We start from the raw sequence: 23,072 nt of genomic DNA on the forward strand, positions 1-23,072 counted from the left end.
CAAATTGACTAGCTTGTGGGCTTCTTTGTCACTAAGATCAAGACCATCAGATCAGCTGTCTCTGCTGCATCTCTCCCTTCCACTAGCCTACCTGGCCAAATTTCCTATAACCTTTCCCTCTGTCCGAGCCCTGAACTCATATCTTTCTCTAGTTTCTTTCCTATCTCCCCTCATGTCCTTTCTTAGCTCGTCTTGCCTATGAGACCCACCTTCTGCTCCCCGATCTTTTTCCCACTATCTGCTGTTCACCACCCTCCTCCAGCATCCCTCCACTGTCCTCCAGCTGGGTAGAACTTCTCTCACCTGGTTCCACTCCTACCTATCATTTCATTTCATTCACTTGTAATGGCTCCTCTTTCTGCTCCTGCACCATTACCTCTGGTATCCTCCTATTCTTGGCCCCTCCTGTTTCTCATTTACATACCGCCTCACACAACTTCATCTGAAAGCACACCATTAGTTTTCACGTGTACGTTAATAATACCCAGCTCTACCTCACCACCACCTCTCTCGACTCCTCCACTGTTGCAAAATTATCAGACTGCTTATCCAATATCCAGCTCTGGATGAGCAGAACATTCCTCCAATTAAATATCGGAAAGACTGAAGCCATTGTTTTCAGTCCCTGTTCCAAACTCCACTCCCTAGCTTTCAGCTCTGTCCCCCTCCCTGGGAACAGTCTGAGGTTAAGTCATTCTGTTCACAACTTTGGTGTCGCATTCTGAGCTCATAATCATGCCATCACTGAGACTGCCTATTTCCATCTCCGTGACATTGCCCGTCTCGTCCCTGTCCCAGTTCATCTGCCACAGAAGCCATCATTTACATCTTCATTACCTCTGGTCCTGACTACTCCAACACACTGCAGGTTGGCCTTCCACATTCTCCCCCTCCATAAATTTGAGGTCATCCAAGACTCTGCTGCCTGTGTCTTAACTTACACCAAGTCCTGTTCACCTAGCAACCCTGTGCTCACTCATCTTCATTGGCTCCCAGCCAAGCAACACCTTGATTTTTAAAATTCTCAACCAAGTTTTCAAATTCCACCCCCGCAGCATCACCACTTCCTATCTTGTGTAATCTCCTCCAGCCCTACAACGTTCAGAGATATCTGCGCTCCTCTATTTCTGCCCTCTTGTGCATCCCGAATTTAATCACTCCGCCTTCGGAAGCTGCACCTTCAGTTGTCTAGGCCCCAAGTTTTGGCACACCCTCCCTCCAGCCCTTGACGTCGCTTTCCTCCTTTAAGACAGACCTTAAAACCTCTCTCTTTGACCAAGCTTTTGGTCACCTGACCTAAAATCTCCTTATGGGCTCGGTGTCATACTTTGTTTTATATTTTTCCCGTGAAGCGCCTTGGGATGTTTCATTACATTTAAGGTGCTTTATAAATGTAAGTTGTTGTTGATTAAGAAATACGTTGTGCGTTATTAATTTCTAGAACTTGCTGCTTGATCACACCACTTTGCTGTTTGCCTTGCTCTTGGCCTCCCTGTTATCCTGAAGAACTGACTGTATATGTGCTTTAATTGCCTATTAAGCTCACTGCAGAAATCTTGGTCTCATAATTACCAACTTAAGAATCCTTTAACAGCGTGCTAACAGTTAATGAAATGTCAGTCAATCTCTCCAGCCCCAAAATGGAAACAATTTGAACTGTTTGAGTCTCAGCTCCTGAGGCCCCCAGCATGACAGATGTCAGTCTTCAGCCAATTTGATTCACCTCACATGATATCATTGAAAAGGTACCTGGATCTGCACCTGAAGTGCTGTAAACCTGCAAGGCTACGGATCAGGTGCTGGTAAGTGGGGTTAAAATGAGTGGCTCATTTCTTTTTACTCTTTTTTGGCCAGCACAGACACAATGGGCTGAATGGCCTCTTTCTGTGATGCAATTTTTCTACGGTTTCTATATCAAGAGATGGCTGAAGGCACTAGGCTGCAAAGGCTATGGGCCCTGATAACATTCTGGCAATATTACTGAAGAAGTGTCCCAGAACTAGCCGCACCCGTACCTAACTGTTCCAGTACAGCTGCAACACTGGCATCCACCCAGTAATGTGAAAAATTGCCCAGGTATGTCCTGTGCACAAAAAGGAGGACAAATCCAACCCAGCCAATTACTACCCCATCCGTCTACTCTCAATCATCAGTAAAGTGATGGAAGGGATTGTCAACAGTACTATCAAACAGCACTTACTTAGCCATAACCTGCTCTCTGACGCTCAGTTTGGGTTCTGTCAGGGCCACTCAGCTCCTGACCTTATGACAGCCTTGATCCAAACATGGTCAAAAGATCTGAACTCGAGAGGTGAGGTGAGAGTGACTGCCCTTGACATCAAGGCAGCATTTGACTGAGTGTGGCATCAAGGGGCCCTAGTAAAACTGGAGTCGATGGGAATCAGGAGGAAAACTCTCCACTGGTTGGAATCATACAAAGGAAGATGGTTATGGTTCTTGGAGGTCTATCATCTCAGTTCCAGGACATCGCTGCAAGAGTTCCTCAGGATAGTGTCCTAGGCCGAACTATCTTCAGCTGTTTCATCAATGACCTTCCCTCCATCATAAAGTCAGAAATGGGGATTTTCACGGATGATTGCACAATGTTCTGCAATGTTCCAGATGCCCTGTTGCCTTTGTCACACCATTATTAGCTCCCACTTTCAGCAAGTTACAGCACAAATTGTATGCGAAGTTAAGGGTGCAGGAAAATGTCGTAACAATACACCACAGGCTGCAAGGTGCTCCACTCCAGTGAGATTTGGCCCATTATTTCACATCCATTATGTTAGAGAGATTGTTTTAGGCTATCCTTTTTAATTAAAGAACTTTGAAATCAGCTTTTATTGATGATGTAGAACCTCGGTTTATTGATTCATCGCCCACCCCTATTCGGTTTTTACTTTTAGCAAGGAAAACCAAACCAACAAAATTAAAGCCCAAAAAGGATGAACTCAAGGAAAATCAGTTCTTACCTTAACCATCATTAAACCTCAAGAAAATGAGAAAGACACCAACCAGGAACAGTTGAGAAAATGAGAAGCAACAATTATTTACACAGCTTACAGTCTTCACTTTCATGGGCTACAGTGATGCTTCCAAAAGCAAAGTAATATAAGGTTCCATGACCATAAAATGCCGTCAAGATATTCGAGAAATAAAATACATTGATAGTATTTGGATACACTTTGCACTGCAAAATGCTGACTGCTAAAATGTGTTTAAAATAGCATGTCATCACTGTGGCATTCTGAAAGACAAATATTTAAGCCTATCTGTTAAGCAGTTGATGCTGAAATGTACTTTTTCCGTGTATCATGACCCATTTATAGTATATCCATTTTGTTAATGGCATTGCTGTGGTCATTTTCAAGGTCCTTGAACGCATCTTCATCTTACATATACCAATGTGATTGCATTTTCGGAGTGACTGTCGGTAAGAAAACACTGGGGAAATCTGCTTAGTTCCCCTCAAATTCAGGAGAAAATCACTTTTATTGAATCATCGCCGCCCAAAAATCTGGGAATTTATCAGTGGAAATTGCTTAAAAACTGATTTCAGAGGTCCTCTAATTTTATTTAAATAGCACTGGATTGTTCAACCCACTTTTGCTTAGGCCACAGTAGAAAAAAACCATGATAGTCTAATTATTTAACAAACGGCAAATTTCATGCCACAGGCTTTGAGATAAATTTTTCCCTGCAAACTATAGTGCAGCTTTATGCCACACCAATTCTTTTATCAATATTCATGGATTGTGGAAAATATACCCCTTAAACATGCAGGTCCTGAAATTACTTGGGAATACTGGTATATAAATGCTAAAACCGTTGTCTGACATTTATTCTTAACAGGTTAACATCGCGGCTAAAAAGTAATTCCCGATGAAATTGTTTGGTCTTTGTATCTGGGTGTTTCAGGACAGGCCCTGGACTTTGAATTAAAGATAGATAGATTCACATCTCTTAAGGTCTTAAACATTATTTTGGAAATGCATATTACAAATGCAATATGTCAGGAGCAGTAGTGAAATTTGACAAGCGCCTACTGACAAGTCATTTGTAACTCCACCATCCAGGAGTTACATGGTCAGCTGCATAGGTAATAAGCAGATTATGCTGGCAACACCAACATTTTTTAAAAATTATTTGTTCATGGGATGTGGGCACCACTGGCTGTGCCAGCATTTATCACCCATCCCTAATTGCCCTTCTTCAAAGGGCATTTAAGAGTTATCCACATTGCTCTGGGTCTGGAGTCACATTGAGAAGAGCAGATTTCCTTCCCTAAAGGGACATTAGTGAACCAGATGGGTTTTTACAACAATCCTTTCATGGTCATCATTAGACTTTTAATTCCAATTATCCGATAATCTGCCATGGTGGGATTCAAACCCAGGCCCCCAAAGCATTAATAGAAACAGAAATACCTGGAAAAACTCAGCAGGCCCAAAGCATTACCCTGGGTACCTGGTGTACTAGTCCAGTGACAATACCACTACGCCGCCACTCCCCCTGTCCTCCAGGCATGAGATTTAAACCTAGAAATTATAGCTGTGAAGATAAAGGTTTGCAAACAAATTTGCGGGATTTGCTGTGTCCAATGTAACAAAGTTTGACTGAGGAAATGAAAGCAATTGTTTTTGAAACAATTAAGAAAGCGCTCTGAAAGTCCTCAAACAAAGAATGGTGTAAATGCTTTCTGGTCCATGTGTTGACTTATTTGAGGCTCAGAAGTTATATTAGCTTTTTGCATTAATAGGTTTTATTTGTAGTTAATGCCTGAATAGAACTTCATTCTTTTCTAAAAGAAAACCCTACGTAGGAAAATGATTAACGAATGGATTTGATTTTAACACCCCAGGTGGGCACATGATAAAGCAAGCGGTCTTCTGGGAGCAGCAGGTAGGCACGGATGGTTTTAATAGCTGGACCTCATTAATGGTGATGCTCGCTGACACCCTGGCTGGGAAGTCAGTGGGAAGCAGCTGCCTAACCCATAAAAGCAGGCAGAAGCAGACAGCCACTTGGGACCCAAAGGGACAATCCCCAGCATGAGGTAAGTGCTCTCCAAGAGGAAGGGGAGAAAATCCAGCACCAAGTCCAAGGTTTCCTGTTCCTACTTCCTCTTTTTGCCCAAAAAAAAAATAGGAAAGAAAATGTCAAAATGCCTTTGCCGGGCTTCTCCTGGCCACTGCTCCTAACTCACGACAGGTTAGGCCTAGCTGGGAAACCCCTGCTGATCCCCACTCAGGCCTCTGTTTAAAATGGCGGATGATGCCTGAGCCTGATGTGCATATTGATTGAGGACCCCACAGGCTTGGGGGTGGGTATCCTTACCATCTGTAATGTTAAATTACAGTCAGTCAGATCCAGAGAGGGAAGGAGTGGGTAAATCTCCTGCTCCACTTTAACTGTCCGGTTTATGCCTTGCGGTGGTGGGGGGGATGGGTGTTGGGTGGGGGGGGGGGGGGCGGGGAGCAGGGGATGGTGCGGGAGTTAAAATTTTGCCTTCATCTGGTGAGTAGTTTGTAGTTTGCATTAATTTATATTTTCACATCTCAAAATGCCATGAAAATATTCTATGCAAAGAGATCTAAGCTAATTCTTGAGGGCAGAGTATATTAAACTGAGATAAATAGATAGGACAGGTTTAAAATTCTGTCATTGCTCACCCCACATCCCTTCCTATGATAGTATTTAGGAAGGTAAAGATTCTAAGCACTGATTGGCCCAAAGGGCACATACACCTCAACACACGATTTAAATGGGATGAAAAGTGGCAAGAATGATCAAATTAGTCCCTGAGAAGCACCAAATTAATTAATTGTTTAGCCATTAATTAAGTAAATTGCTTAACTTATCCATTCAGTTTAAGGAAATAAAGATTATGTAACCATTGTCAATCTCTAGAACCCTATAAATCATTCAGGATGAGGACATTTCAGATTTGTAAAAGTGCTTTTTGATGTAACGGCTCTCGATTATGATAATGTTTTATGTGCTTGACACGCATCCCAGAGATAAGGAAAAGCCAAGTACAGAGCTGATTTAATGAACATTGCTTGGGTTTTGTCTGGTCAATCATATTGTAGACTATTTTAATTGTTCTCAAATAAATCAAAGTCTCTGCCAGATTTAATTGAAATCAGTATGATTTATTTATCTTTTCTATTTTATCTTCTCTTATTGGAAGATATTTTCCCCATCTTTTAGCTTCTCTGCGTCACACTAATGTTGCAGACTCTGCCAATGACATTCTGCTAACAACCGAGATGAGTCTGGAGCGATTCAACCATTTTGCGCATGGCAAGGTCCTACTAACAACAGCCAGATAATGACCAGACAATTTGTTTTAGTGATGTTGATTGAGAGATAAATATTCACCAGGACATTAGGGAGTCCTACTCTTCAATACATTGCCATGGAATCTTTCATGTCCACCTGGTAGGGCAAGAGAGGTCTCGTCTTAAAGTCTCATCTGAAAGAGAGCACCTCAAATGACTCCCTCAGTACTCAGTCAAGATTTAGGCGTTCAAGTCTCTGGAGCAGGACTTGAACCCATTTCTGACTGAGAGGGAGGAGTAGTCCCAAAGGTTTCCATATGGGAAGCACGCATAAAGTGGGTGTTCGCTGAAGTTGTATCATACCATGGCAGTGTGTTTGGCACATCACATGAGGACCTGTGTACAGAGTGAAGGTGGAGCGATTAAGTCAAATCACTGTATGGCCCAGTGTTAGAATGCTAGCTGAAGAACCAATTACAACCATATTGTGTCATAGTATAGATTAGCTGATATACTTACATGTTATAATTTAGGATATCCCCTTAGTTACTCTTTTGTAAAAATTTAGTGGAAATAGAAGAATGCTGTATAGCGCTTAGCGTGTAATTTCTCAGACCTTTAGGAACACTTTGTGTGAGGCAGTGAAGTTGATTGAAACAATGCACCAGAGTTTTCACATGCTTAGTTGACAATAACTGTTAAATCAGTCCTATACTGTAGAGTCTGTCTGTTACAGGTTATTTTTATTGAAAGAGATAGCATCAATATTTGTAGCTTTATGGAGCTTGTAAATCAGTGTCACATCGCTCTGCAATCAGCTGACAGGATGTGCCTTTGTCTGGTGGAGGGAACTATTTTGCTAGTTGTTTTGTGAAAAGTTCCTGCCTTGTAGCAATTCAACTATGTCAATGGATGAATGGAATAATGATGCTGTTGTAAAGAAATAAGCTCACTCTTCTCATGAAAATCAATGTGCTATTCTTTTATTGTTTTGTTCCATAAGAAGCAATAGAATGTTGCTCAGAGATCGATGAAAAGTGATATTACTCCAGCCATAGCCTCTTTTATCTTTGTCATTGCACTGACTGAATTGTTTAATCACATTGTTTAGTGGGTCTTCATTTCAATTCATATAAAAGGGGGCGTCTTTAATTCTGTCCGCCCTGGTGGAAACCAAAACTGAGGGGGTGGGGTGGGGGGGGGGGTGGTGGGGGGGGTCCAGATAAAATTGCCCGAGGGATCTTACCCACCAAGGTTATGCTCTTTTTCTGCATCTTCCTCTTTGCTTTTCTGAGCAACAGGGAAGGTTAGAGTCCTTCTTTGAATGTGGAGATTGAGCTTTGATGCTAATTTAACCGGAGTGAGTGGGGAAGCTGTTGTTGAGTTCCATCGAGAAAATTTAGGTTTCCCCCCCTGCTCCGGGCTTCCTCCCTGGCACTATGCACCACCCCTGCCCTCAATCACAAAGGTCCCCAGAACTGCCTTTATACCGGAGTGTTAGGGTACCTGTTGTTTAAGCCTTGGTGAAAATATCTTGCCATTCGTGATTCCCCTCCTGCTCACCTCAGGTTTTGGGAAAGAACTGTACTGGCTCACTAGGGATGAGGCCTGGGAGGTAAAATCTCCCGGGCCTCACGCTGCTGAGATTGGGACCAATTTGCCAACGCCCTCGGCCTCCACCCCATTCAAAAAAAAAATACTGGGGAAATACTTAAACCTTCTCAGAGGCCCGAGTTGAGAAGATGGGCAGTTAATCTCTGCCAAGGCAGTTGTAAAGTGCATAAAAATCTTCACCCAGTTCTCCCTCCTTGCAGAAAAGTGCCTGCGCATCAGTCCAACAGAGAATCCAGGAATTCACCCTGTGCACAATTGCAGGTGATGAACATGAAGTACTTCCCATCGTTTAACAGCATATCACCTTGGTGCACCAGCTTGGACGTGTCAAAGTAAGCAACTCGATTTTAGATCAGGCCCTCAACCCAGACAAAGCGAAGATTATAGTAAATTCAAATACAACCCCAGTTCATAAACTCATTCCGGGATTTCAAGGGCTTTATTTAAATGAATGTAAACAACTGCATTGCACAGGCGATTTCAGGGACTGAAACTTTCCATTTAATTAAATTGTCAGTGACACTCAATGAATTGGCTTCTCATAGAGAGAAACTTATAATGCCACTTGGTCATGACAAATAAAGTATCATTATACAAGAGTCCCATTTATTTGAGTTTAGCATTTTATACTTTAATTTTTTTATATATGAACCCTATATTTTTTTTTTTAACGAGCAATTTATTTACAAAATATATAAAGACCTGAAACTTAAAGAGTGATTCTTCAAACTTGGGGGCTGATTTTGGGTTTGAAATCAGAGGATTCAAAACATTGGACCTCCAAACCCAGACCTGGGATGCTTGATTTTAAAATAGGCTGTCATGTGAGTGGGGCAACTAGCGCTAGACTGGCAGGGATCAAAATGCCTTTGCTGCCTGACTGCCACTACCACTACCACTTCTTCAACTTGGTTCATTTGGAGGACGCTTGCGTCTGAGTTAGAAGATCACGGGTTCAAGCCTTCCCCCAGGGACTTGAGCAAATAATCTAAGATGACGGCCTCAGTGCTGGAGGAGAACCGCATTGCTGGATACGCTGTCTTTTGCATGAAATGTTGAACTGAAATATTTGTCTGTTCAGGTGGATGAAGAAGAGTGAGAGAGATCTCCTGCAGTACTAACCAATATTTATCCCTTGACTAATACAAACAAAGTACAATGCTTGTCATTTATATCATTCCTGTGGTGGATGCTTGCTGTGAGGAGTTTGGCTGCCTTGTTTGCCTGCATAACAGTGACTACATTTCAAAATAATTAATTGGCTGCAAGCATTTGGAATGTTATGATGACATGAAAGGCACTATATAAAGTCTTCCTTTTTTACTATGACAACCATGTAGTTGTACCAGAGAACTGAAAAGATGCAAAACCTCAGAGCACCAGGCTACCCATTCATACAGACCACCTTGTAACATCAAAATTTAAAAAAAAAATAATTTTAATGTAAGTACTTTATTCAAGGGCATCCTCCTCCATAACTAAAACACTCAGGAAAGCTGAGAGGTGAAGAGGCATTGCCTGTGAACCAATGGCCAAAATTTTCCAGCCCCGTTGGCATCAGGCATCATGGTGGGGGTGGGAGTGGATCAATAGGGCGAGGAGGCCCAAAAATCGGTTTTATGCCGTCGTGAAACCAGTTTGCATTCGTCTGCTCCATCTGTCAACGGCAGGCTGCGTTTATCACCGCCGCACACCAGGAACGTCATTTTAATACATTTGCATCTCATTAGGAGCCCTGCTGGTAGGAATCAGTGCCCCACATCAAATTTACCGTCCACGTCAGTGTGACTTCAGAACAGCACGACTGCCTTTAAAAGGAGTGTACCTGGCGAGCTGAGCTTTGAGGGGAACTCGGAGGTGAGTGCACACAACCTTGTGCAGCGCTCATGAACATCGCCCATAGGGCATCAAGGAAGAGGTGCTGCGTTTTGCCAGGGGCACAGGCAAGTGGCTTTGTCCCAGGTGGCTCCCAGTGCAGAGCCGGGACAAGGTCTCCAGTGCGGGTCTGACCTACCGTGGAAGGGGGCTGGGGGGGCAAGGGAGCGCGGACTGAGGGAAATGCTTGAGCACAAGCCGGAGGTGTTGGGGTGAGGGGGTGGGGGAGGGTGAGGGAAGCGGCCAAGTACTTGGAAAAGCTAGTCAAAAGCATCCTTCTGCAGCTGAGACCGTTCAGCACAGCTCCGTTGACACGCTTGCAGTCAGAGCCTCTGAAGCTTTTCTGCCCACTCCAGCAACGCAGAAGCACGAAAGTGCCACCAAATGCTCCAAACTTCTTCACCCCTGGGGCACAGACTGCAAATTAATGTGGTTTCTAGGGGGCAGCAGAGCAATTGGCCGACTGGGTAAGTTGCTCAATCCCCTTGTGAAAGGGGCCATGGTGCAGTCACTGGGGGAGACGCTCACAACCCCTTGCAATGTCTTTATTCAGGTTTGGATCAGTATCCATCATGGTTCAAGCTAACAGTGCAGCCTTGCAGTGTGTGTTAGGAGAATGCCTGTGCCTGAGCTGAGAGCACAGCCTGCAGTCCAGTGGCCAAAGCTGCTGCCAATCGGTCAGGTGGAGTGGGGCCGAGGTGGGTGGGGTTTCAGACGGCTGTGAAGTGCACTACACACTGACCATCCAAGTGGTGACCAGCACTCTCTTGCATGTATGAAGGGACCTTCATCTTAACCAACAGAGGTTCTTAGGACACCTATACTAACCCACACGTTTCTCTCTTTGATCCTGCAGGAGGAGAACATCAGGATCATGGAGCCTGGTGATTTAGCGGTCTGCCTCATGGCTTACAGAGACCACAGAAGAGAGCAGCAGAGGCACCTGATTCAGCAAAGAGAGAAGCACCTCCCTCTAGATGAAGGGGCGGCAGGGCCTGCTGTGCACGCAGCTGAAGACCCACAGCGAGCCGTCTCATGCATGTGCCTCGCTCAGGGTCTATAGACGGTCATTCTTGTAGGTGACCGAGAACCAGTGTTGCAGAAGACTGGGCATGTCCAAGGAAATGGTCAGTCACCTGCTGCAGGATTTTGCGCCATGGGGACATGGAGGGCATCCACTGCCAGTGGCTGTGAAAGTCGCGGCAGGCTCAATTTTTATGCCAGTGGCTCCTTCCAGAGCTCCACAGGTGAGCTGTGTGGGATCTCGCAAACCTCCACCCACAAGTGTATCCAGGAGGTCACGGACGCCATCTTCATGAAGGCACAGAACCTTTTACATTTTGCCTGGGATCTGGAATACCAGGAAGTAAGAGCGCTGGGATTTGCGCAGATCTCTTTTCCACAGGTGCAGGGTGCCATCGACTGCACTCATGTGGCACTTAGATCTCCGTGGAAACAAGCAGTCAACTATGTTAACTGCAAGCGCTTCCACTTGCTGAATGCCCAGTTGGTGTGTGACCACCACAAATACATCCTACAGGTTCGCACACGATTCCCAGGGAACGTCCATGACTCCTACACCCTTAGCAGGTCTCGGATCCCTGACATCTTCCAGGGTCCACAGAGGCTACAGGGTTGGATCCTCAAGGACAAGGACTGCCCACAGAAGACGTGGCTGATGATGCCTATATGGTGGCCAGAGACTGCAGCAAAGCGAAGGTATAACGAGTCTTGTACCACGACCTGGACTTTGGTGGAGCGAACGCTAGGCATTTTGAAAACGAGGTTCTGTTGCCTCGACAGGTCCGGTGGAGCCTGCAATACTGTCCCAAGAAGATCCTGCGCATAATTGGCACTTGCTGCGCACTCCACAACCTGGTGCTGCAATGGGGGGAGGACCGGTCGAGAAGGAGATGGAGAAGCTGCATGTATCCTCCAATAAGGAAGATGTCGGAGGGGATGACAGCGATGAGGCCCTCGATGTTGAAGATGCCGATGATGAGGCCATCGCACTGGTCAGACGAGGCAGACGTGCTTGGGAGGCCCTCATAACCGCAAGGTTCATGGAGGGTGAGGTTGAGATGCAGTGAGGACAGTCCTGACATCTTCATCTTGCACCTGTGAATGTTTGACTCCTGTGTGAGTGACGGCAGCGCACATACCCTCAGCGCTCAGGCTCATGTCATGGAGATGCAGTGGAGGCCCTAATAGTCGCTAGATTCCAGGAGGATGATGACAACATGCAGTGAGGACACTCCATAGATCTTCACATTGCCTCTGAGAATGTCTGACTCCTGTCTGGCTGAGGGCAGCTCGCTTGCGCTCTGTGATCAGGGTCATATCATGGAGATGCAGCCGTGAAACTTTAAATGACCTTGATGCTTTGTCCACCTTCAGCACCTGACCCCTTCAGGAGCACATCGTCACCAGTCACAGATGCTGAAGAGATGGGGGCCAGCCCCATCTCAAAGGTGCTGAGAGCACCAGAGAGAATGATGGAACTCTGTGACACCTGCCCACAACATTCTGGCAGCAATGACCAGCACCAGTGAGGTGCAGGCATCAGTAATGTGTCCAGTGAGTGTGAAACCGGACCATCACTTTGGTTTGGAGGTTACACGCTGCACAGGGAAGAGGCCCTGGACTGAGACACCTGCCTTTATCTTGTGCAGGAACCAAGGTTTCACATCTGAGTGACACGAACACTGCTCATCAGAACAGGGAGACATTCTTGGGAGTTTATTTGCAATAGTGAACATTAACTACAAGCAATTCATACACATGCCCAGGCTGTGCAACTAACAGAAGAGTTCCATCATCTTAACCTTCCTAACCCTGCTGCTGCCACGTCTTGGTGCTCCCTCGACATCCACAGCAGATGTGGAGGCAGACTGCTGACTACTACGCACTGTCTGTGATGGCCTTCACTGGCGTCCACTGGAAGACTGAGACCTGGTGGGCCCCAGCCTGCATTTGGGATCCTGCTGTGCGGCAGTGGCACCGTCCTCGGCCTGTGGAGCTGGAGCTGCTGGGGTCACAGGAGAGGGATTTGGATGGGCTGGACAATTCTGGAGTCACCTGGGTGGAGGGTCCTGGGTGTGCACCTGCTGATCCTCCTCCCTTTGGGTGCCCGACAGCCCCTGGCTGACTCCTTGAGGAGAAAGAGAAGCTGGAGTGAGATCGAGCTGCCTCTCACCTCTCTCAAGTTGACTGTTGAAGGCCAACTATGGCATCAGTGATGGATGTCAGCCTGCACAGTAGTGCAGGACCGATGTCCTGGACCAAGGTCTCCTTGGCAGCCATCATCCTACCAGTGTTGACCTCAGTGTGTTGGCATGCTGGCGCTATCACCTCAGCCTGAAGGCGGACAGACTCCTCCATCATGCCTTGCAATCTGAAGAGTACAGCAGACATCCCTTCCTGATGTTCTTGAGCTTGCCTTTGCAGATCCAGCAACTGTGACACAACCGAGTCCAGATGTTCGTCATCTGACTAAGACTCAACAACTTTCTGGCCTCCAGCAGTCCTCCAAGTGACAGAAGCCTGGGAAGTCCCTGCTGTCACCTACTGTGGATCAGACAGTGCGATGTGCTCACCAGATTGCGACCTCAAGGCTACTTTAGAACTAGGTCCCATCAATGTGTGTGTCTCAGCGCTGGTGGACGGTGGAGGGTGAGCACTGTGACAGGCCTTGAATTAGGGTGTCATCACATTTTTCTTCCAAGATGTCTTTGGGGCTTGAGTTAAAGACCTGGCTGGTGGACCCTCTCAGCTGCTTCCCAGATGTGCCTGCGAAAGCAAGGAGAGATCATTAGTGCATGGCAGGGGACTGCAGAACAGGGGAACTCACTCACAGCATGGTTGTCTGATAGATATTGCACTGCTGGATCCTCAATTGGTTGAGCACCGTTGACCTCACTGTCAGCACAGGAATGATACAGATCATCGCCGGCCAGCTCGATTACTCTATTTTCAAAGTCTGCGAGGTCCTTGATGTCAGGCATTCCTCCACCAGTCTGCGACTTCTCCCTTTAGTTGTGTGCCAGCTTGTCCTGCATGAAGACAGATGGAGAGAGTGTAAGCAGGATTCCTGCCAGGCCGGATGAGAAGGATGCCTGGCATGTGTGGGTGGTGAGCGGTGCCATGGATGGGATGAGGACACAATCCACAAGGCAGATGGAGGTGTGTGTGAGAGAATGAGTGGTGTTGCTTCTTGAACTGGCAGTGAGTGAGATCCCTATGGATGTGTGATGGGTTTGTATGTGTGAGAGTTGAGACTAATGAGAAGAGTGACCTACCCTGGCGGAACAGAAGAGATCATTCATCCTCTTTCGGCACTGGGCGGCTGTCCTCTTCTGCAGGGCATTGGCACTGACCATCACTGCCACTGCCTCTCATGCTGGATTGGTGACCTTGCTTGCTGGTCTTCGCCAGAGCGGGGGTAGAGAATTTCACAGTGGGCCTCCACTGCTCCAGTAGGCACCAAAGGGAGGTGTCGCTGAATTTGGGGGCAGCATGTTTCCTCCCTTTGGTAGCCATTGACTTTCCAGCAGCTTCCGAACCCTTAGGGAATGCGAGCTGTGTGCAGGGGCGCCCTTTAAATATGGCACCCAGATTCCTGAAGGCCTGAGGTGGCGGCAGGGTGGGCAAATCAGAGGCTGCCCACCAGCTATCCAGCGTATTTCCTTGGAATGCATTATTAATGAGGTGGGACGCGCCAGGAATGGGATGATACACCACGAAAACCCGCAATTGCGGCCGGCGGGTAAAATGTCCTTTTTCCCACCTGTTATTGAACTTTGTACAAACCTGGGATGATTCCACCAAATGATTCTAGTCTAATTTGTTTACATATTGGATGACAGCATTGATCCATATGTATGCAGCTGACTGGTAGAAGAAACTAATAAAGCCATGGGAATTTCCCACCTAGCTGTTCAAAATAGCAGTCATTCATTTGTGTAAATAGCTGAGAGGAAGGGCATGTGACATGGTGGAAAAGTTAACACATGCCTTTAGCTGTAATTATTCTCATTCAAGCAGAATTTTTGTTTTGGAAGTACACCATTAAATGTTCTTTTTCATTCTTTCTCATGACGTCTTACCATCTTGGACCATTTGTTGCGCAGAGTTTCATAACCCACCTGTAAACGCTCCTGATCTTTCTCCTGATTCCTTTTATGTAGCCTCAGTATCTGCAGCATCTTCATGTTCTTAAGGAGGCATCTTCTTTGGACATAAATTTGTGTCTACGTTGAAAAAAGGACCAATGACACTTGGAGCATACTCACACTTCTTAGGTTTGGTGTTGGTGCAAAAATGAAACTGCCCTGTTTGCTCAATTTAAAGTGCAGATGGGTGCCAAAGCCCAGTTGCATCTGAATAGCGCCAGATTGAGAATCCCTCCTCTAAGGAGGCCCACTGAGATTCCTTTCAGTGTAAGCTGGGCCCTGATGCCCAGGTTCAAGGTAGATTCAGGGTCAAAAGTCACTGGGTAGGCGACTTCCCCCTCCACCTGTCCTGTCTGCCAGCACTGTCGCTAGTTATATGTGATGCAAAAGGAACATCTGGGATTGAAGAGACTGAAGAGGTAAACTCATGTCCTCCAACAATGGAAGGACAAGATCTACCCATGTTGGCCTCACCAAATATCTTACAATTAGCTGCGGTGTGAAGCTTCCACTGGTTGCTGATCTGTGAAGAGAAAATCTTGTCGTGTCAGAGTTGTTCTTCTTCAGAGGAGACATTAAACCAAGCCCCTAGTGTTTGTTACGGATGTTAAAGGGGTAAGGTATGTGGTTCATCAAGCCTGCTCTGCCATTTTGTTAGTGATGACAACTCTACCTTTACTGTCCCTGGGTCAAAATCCTGGAACTCCCTCCCTGACAGCACTGTGGGTGTACCTACACCACATGGACTGTAGCGGTTCAAGAAGGCAGCTCACTGCCACCTTCTCAAGGGCAACAAGGGATGGGCAATAAATGCTGGCCTGGCCAGCGAAGCCCACATCCCGTGAATGAATAATTTTTTAAAATCCCAATTTTCTGCCTTTTCTAGATATAGCTAAGTACCTTCAGTTCCCAAGTAAAAATGGTCAGCCTTGGCTCCATGGTAGCACTCTTAAATCTAAGTCCTAAGGTCATGGGTTCAAGCCCACTCAAGAGGGAGCACATAATCTAAACTGATATTTCAGTGTTGCACTGAGATATATACTGTCATTTTGGCACTGTCTCCCCGCTCAGTTGGACATATAAGATCCCATGGCACTATTCAAAGTTCTCCTAGTTTCCTGGCCTGTATTTATCCTTCAACCAACATCACCTAAAAACATGTTTGTAGGACAACACTCTGTGCAAAATGGCTCCTGTGTTTCCCTAAATAAGAATAGCAACCAAGCCGTTACTGTGGCATTTCCCTAGGATGCCCGATCCCTCCCCAGCCTAAAGGCCTGGGCCTTACCTTAGTCTGGGATCCATTGCTCTTCTTCGCAGGGCCTGCTTGAAATCCCAGCAGCACCCACTACTTAGTACTGGTGCTGCCAGGATAGCTAGAGTTGCCGGCCAATCAGATGAGAGGCAGATGTCCCACTCTCAGCTTGTTAAGGGGTTGAGGAATACATCACCACCCTTCCCCCCACCCCATAAAATTCAGCCCATGGGGTGTCTCCTGCTTTATTATATTGGCCCCATGAGATTGAAATGCCAAAGTAACCCAGCAGGGTCTCTGACCATTATAGGATTCTGCTCAGGTACAGCTAGACTTTTATCAAGCTCTTCCTCTACCTCTTCAGCTCCATGATGAGTATTTCCTCCTGAAAATGAGCTATTGTCAGCTTCATGTTGTACCGCTGGTGCAGAGGGCAATGTTGAGACTTTGATGTCCCTGGGATTGAATTCTTCTTGTTTCCTTTGGAATGACAGGATGGTGTATAGTAAGTTCTTACTATAATCTGACCAGGATATCAGATGAACAGTCCATGCTATTTTTCATTGTTTTACGGTTGCTGAATCACATTTATCGGTACAATTATGGTAAGCAAGTAAGGATGTACAAACCAACTAAACCATTTTCATTTCTTGCAGCTGGTATGTCACCCAAGACTTCTATGGGGTCTCAGCCTACAGATTTCAATGGAATCTCCTCAAAGTGGGTAAGCAGTTTCTATTTGTGCTCACCTGTTATGGGGGAATCATGTCTCATTAAAGGCCAATTTTCTTTACTGCAGGCCAAACAGTCATGTGCTTTCAAATGCATGGAGCTGAATTCACCATCTACAGAATTGTCTCCAACACCAGCTGTACTCTGTATTTCTTTGTGAGTTGACCTTTCACTTGCCTGGACCTGACTCCATCCAGTAGAAGGTGGTATTGTTTCTACTGTGAAGTTAACTTTCCACAATTACTGCCCGCCTTCCATTTTTGTAAAAAAAAACTGCCAGATTTCATGGTTGGATTGGTTCAGTTTTCACTGTTTATGCAATTCCAGCCGGTTATTAGATTATTTCAGATTAACTCCACTCTTTGTAAATGTACTGAACCAAACAAGGTAAAGTGGATGCTCAGCCAGTTACCATCATAACCAAGGGAGTTCTCAGTGACTCTTCATTTGAGTGCTATTTGTAAGGCACTCAATTTGGTTGAAAGCATGCAAAGTACTTGATTGTGTTCAAAAGGGAAGGAAAGAAAATCCCATTTAATGTGCACCAAGTACACTTTCATCCTCACAGAGTATTATATAATTGCCAAGTCAGATTCAGGGTGATTTTAGTTTTAAAATTTCCAGCAACGCTTTGTTACTCTGTGAGTCAACTCACACATCTTAGGCTGATTGCTCTAGGCTTCATATCATGGGAGAGGAACCTTCCATTATATATTCCCAAAAGGGTAAACACATGGGCATCATATAAACAATTGTACCAAGCTAATAGGCCCCATGAGAAACAATTAAACTCAGTTATTTTAAAACTAAATTTTAAAACTAAAATCACCCTGAATCTGACTTGGCAATTATATAATACTCTGTGAGGATGAAAGTGTACTTGGTGCACATTAAATGGGATTTTCTTTCCTTCCCTTTTGAACACAATCAAGTACTTTTCATGCTTTCAACCAAACTGAGTGCCTTACAAATAGCACTCAAATGAAGAGTCACTGAGAACTCCCTTGGTTATGATGATAACTGTTATTGGTTATTCCTATGGATGATCAGACTACAATTAACTTTAACATTCTGCAACTGAATGAAATAGTTAATGCTTACAAAAGAATGATGTCCCTTCACTTGGCTGTATTCTTAGGAAAATCACTAAAATTCCATCAAATAGAAATACATGCTATTAGTGTAGCCACATACCTGTTCTGTATATTTGTCAGGATAGTTGCACTAGTGTTGCTGGGTTGAGTTTTTGCGCTTCTTCCCCTTATCACGCATGTTGCGAAGCTCGGTACTCCCAATACTTTGCCTTTCATATCCTCACAGGCACCTGTAATGGTAACTTTGCCTTTTCATATTCTTCGCCTTGTAAGTGGACCATCATTATTTGAGATTTTCAAAAGTTGCTGAGATGAGAGATAGCTTCCGCAGACTAGCAGTCGGTCACAAGGAGGTATCGAATTTGAATCATCATTATAAGAATGAGGGGGAAGTTAGAATTTCTTCTTCACACCAAGTGTTTTTGGGACTAGGATTATTTCATCTCCAGGAGTAATTGTGATAAAGGCTATAACAACACTTAAAAGGAAATTTGATAAGTGTTTAAAAATATGAAAAGATACAGGAAAAGTGCAGGGGAGTGGAAACAGGCTAGACAATTAACTCTGAGCCAATTGCCTTCTATGGAGGTTTATTTCACATATCCACCATTCTATTCTATTGGGGAAAATAGATTTTTTTCTAAGCTGTAATCTTGAAGGGTAGGGTGAAGTAGAAGGCTATTCTTGCACTGTTTGGTTTTAAAAATAAAAACAGCATTATTAGTAAGATATCATGGCTAATCGTGGCCCAGCATAATTTTTCAAACTGGTATCCCCAGTTGCTAAGAAGCCTATGATGGGATGAAAGGTGATCAGGGAATCCCCAATGTTGTCAAATCTTTGTTATCAAATTTTACATTTCTGAAATTATTGACATAACGGCATGTTATTTTTGTTGCCATGTACTAATACAGCCATGTTTCTACAATCATAACATGACTTTCTTTAGGCTAGCCATCTTTGGATGAGATGTTAAACCAAGACTCCATCTGCTTGTTCAGATACATTCTTGTGAGATGCCATGACACAATTAGATGAGGCATGGTGAAGTTCTCCTGACATCCTGGCCAACATTCATCCTTCAAGCAACATCACCAAAACAGATTCATTGATCATTTATCTCAGTGCTGTTTGTGGGATTTTGCTGTGCACACACCAACACTTTAAAAAACACTGAGAATGTGGAAAAGTACAAATTCAAGTGGATTTGTTCATTCATAGTTGACATCATTTTTGAGAGGCTAGCATAGGTGGAGACACTTACAGCGAACCTCCCCATAATTAAAAGTTTGCAAGGCATAATGTTAGAGTAAGCTTCAATGGTCTAGATGGTCTGTCCTTGCTCTTGATTTTTCTTATATTCTGAACAATGGATAGTTACTAAATCCATTTTTAATATAATGAATACAAATGCTTTAAAGAGGCACTCCCATTATTGAAAAGTGTTTTTCAAACCCTTTATTCCTGTGTTTCCAAAACAGTAATATGATGCCACATCTCATGCCAAAGAATCATTATGCTTGCTGCACATGATTTTATCAATTTAAAAATAGCACCAGGTGTGCTGACTGCTTTTTCTCCAAAGATCAAGACATTGCTTCAATTGTTTCCCTAATGTAGTGAACAATGCCCCAAAGTTCACCATGGTACCTAGGAACAATGATGCGGGTACAATTATAGCTCGAAAGGATCGAAGGGAACTGTTGACACCTCAGAGTAGTGTCTTGAAGAATGTTAGTGCCTTTGATAGCAAATGCTATTTTCTTCTGTTTTGGATATTTACATGTTTTTATGCAAATCTTTAATGAAAAATATTAAAATATTGATTTACTTACATACTGAATTCACACTCATTTGAAATTGCCCATTTTTTGAACTGGTTAAATGAACGAATTTGTTCAGTATACTTTGTCATCAAAAAGAGAAATACAAATCAGCAGGATTTCTTGTTCAAGGATACTCGTATAATTTAAGATAAATATTTTTTTAATGTCTAGCTTAGTGAGTTTGCTTACCTTGGTGCAACATTTTTTTGGTAGTCTCTGCTGGGTTCTTTGCAATCCCTGTACACCATGGGTACAGAAGTGTAAACAATTCTTAGACTTTTTCTTACATGTTTGATATTTCTTTTGCGAGTGTAACTATATTTATGTATCTACATGTATTTTATACAGACTGTTATTTCACCTAATTTGCAGAATTTGATGTCATTAACAATGACCCAGTTTGGAAATCATTGTGTATTGGATACAATGATAATATTTGTTTACACAATGTTGCAAACATCACTAAGGATTTTACACAGGAGTGGCGGACACTGAGCAACTGTAAAAGAGTTGGAAAGATGACAGAATGTACGGTGGAAAGCAAAGATTTTGACCAAACTTTAAAAGGTTGAGCAAGAAGTAGAAGGAATTGGGGGTGCAGGGGGAGAGCTCCAAAGGGTGGGGTTGATTTAGCTAAAGGCTCTGCCAATGTTGATGGATTGGAAGGAGCAGCACATGCATCAAAGGCACGCCTGGGATATCATTGCTGCGATTGGGCAAGCAGAACTTGGTGTGGGACAGGGTGCATATGGCACAATTTTGGTTGGACTGGAGTTTGTGTTGCGTGGAGCTTGAGGGGCTAGCCGGAGGGTCAGTGATAGATTTCTAGCAAAACGTTGTGGAGGTGGAAGTAAGTGGTTTTAGTAATAGATAGGACATATAGCTTGAAACTCATCTCATAGTTGAACAGGGCACTACATTTGCAAATCATCTGAGTCACCTTGAGCAATTGGCCTTAGTGAGTGACCGTGTCAGACGCAAGGATACATCTGGCAGAAATGAATAAGACAAAGGTCAGTCTTCTCTGTTCAGTTGGAGAAAGTTATGATCCATCCAAAACTCGATCTTGGGCAATCAGCCCTGGCTCTCAATATCTCCTTACATGTGTTGGTCTTACAGCAAAATGGAACATAAATGAAACTGCCCCCACGAGCTTCATGATATATTGTATATTGTGTTACAGGTGGATTATATAATATTATACAAATAAGGGATGCATGGATGTAAATTTAAAGCTGCAATTACATTGTGCGGTTTAGAAAATTGTTGTAAACCAAGCTTTATTCTTGTGGTTTATGACATAATTGAAATGTCTTGATAAGATTACTACCTTCTCATTCACTTCTTGACAAGCATTATCACATATGTGCAGTATAAAGTTCTAATCTGAAGAGTACAACCGTGAAACCTTAGTGCCAAGGTTTTCTTTTAACAAGTTATAAATAGAGCAACAGCTGGCCCAACAACTTTCCCTTCCAAAATCGGTACTGGCTCCCAAGGCTCATTTTAAATCTCCTCTTTCTATAATTATCTTTCTGAGCTTTCTCTGATTTTGAATCAGCGGTCAGAGTTTAGACTGAAGTTGGCAGTCAGGAGAGAGAATGCACCAGTTCTGACTCTGCTCCCTGCCACTGAGACCCACCAATAGTACTTCAGCTCCCTCCCCTCTTGCAATAATCAGGGGTAGTTCTGTTCCCTGTTGCTTTCTCTTGTTACTGATCCTTCCTCCCTCCCTATCGCTCTCTCCGTTTCAAGCCCTGTTTCCCATTTTGGAGTCGCAAGGGATGCTGTTGCTGTCTGCAAATATTAATTTTAAATGTGGGACCAGATTGCAAACTGACTCTTTTCCAGTACGTTTTTGAATTTCTAACCTCCATTCAAAACTGATCTGGAGTTAAAATGGGGCCTAATTATTTCTAGATTTTGATTGACCTGTTTAAGTTTGTTTCTGATCTGTCTCATTCTTATTTAATCACAGTTTTCACACCTAACATGTCCTTGGGCATTGCCAGCTCTCCATAAATACTTACATTTTATATGCATTTCTTAACTTAAAGCTACACTCTGGGAAAAAAATGGAGATCTGGTTGATTTGGGATTCTTTGTTGTTTTTTATGGTTGTTTAATGAGAAAAGAAGGCAGATCTGTCAACATAAGGAAATTGTTAACAGTGAAACTTATATATATGCGATCAAAAGATTGAGACCCATTTCAAGTCCTTAAATAATTGGAACTTCCTTTATTTTTGGAATGATACTTAACTTCAACTTTTAAACCCAAATATATGTGTACATGTATCTGCTGAGTCCCAATCACTTTGAAAATGTTACTTCGCTTGCCATAACCAAACTTTGCGATTATAGCAGCAACAGAATAAGTAAAATTCAATGTTTAGATATTTTATTAGAGAGCACACACAAGAAAATTACTTTTCGAGTCCAGTGAATTTTTTTATTCATTCACGGGATGTGGGCTTCGCTGGCTGGGCCAGCATTTAATGCCCATCCCTAGTTGCCCTTGAGAAGGTGGTGATGAGCTGCCTTCTTGAACCACTGTAGACCATGTGGTATAGGTACACCTGCAGTGCTGTTAGGGAGTTCCAGGGTTTTGACCCAGCGACAGTGAAGGAACAGCAATATATTTCCAAGTCAGGATGGTGGGTGACTTGGAGGGGAACTTCCAGGTGGTGGTGTTCCCATCTATCTGCTGCCCTTGTCCTTCTAGATGGTAGCAGTCGTGGGTTTGGAAGGTGCTGACTAAGGAGCCTTGGTGAACTCCTGCAGTGCATCTTGTAGATGGTTCACACTGCTGCTACTGTGCGTCAGTGGTGGAAGGAGTGAATGTTTGTGGATGTGGTGCCAATCAAGTGGGCTGCTTTGTCCTGGGTGGTGTCAAACTTCTTGAGTGTTGTGGGAGCTGCACTCATCCAGGCAAGTGGGGAGTATTCCATCACACTTCTGACTTAGGCCTTGTAGATGGTGGACAGGCTTTGGGGAGTCAGGAGGTGAGTTACTCATTGCAGGATTGGTGTTATGTAGGCTGGAAGAGGCAGCACACAAAACAAGGGAAACGAAAAAAGACTTGCACTCATATAGGGCCCTTCGAAATCACAAGCTGTCCTAAAGCACTTTATGGCCAATGAATTACCTTTTGAAGTATAGTCACTGTTGTAATGTAGGAAATGCAGCAGTCAATTGGTGTAAAGAAAGCTCCCGCAA

The sequence above is a fragment of the Cetorhinus maximus genome, chromosome 10 (genome assembly GCF_964194155.1).
Source record: "Cetorhinus maximus chromosome 10, sCetMax3.hap1.1, whole genome shotgun sequence".
In the NCBI taxonomy this organism is placed as follows: domain Eukaryota; kingdom Metazoa; phylum Chordata; class Chondrichthyes; order Lamniformes; family Cetorhinidae; genus Cetorhinus; species Cetorhinus maximus.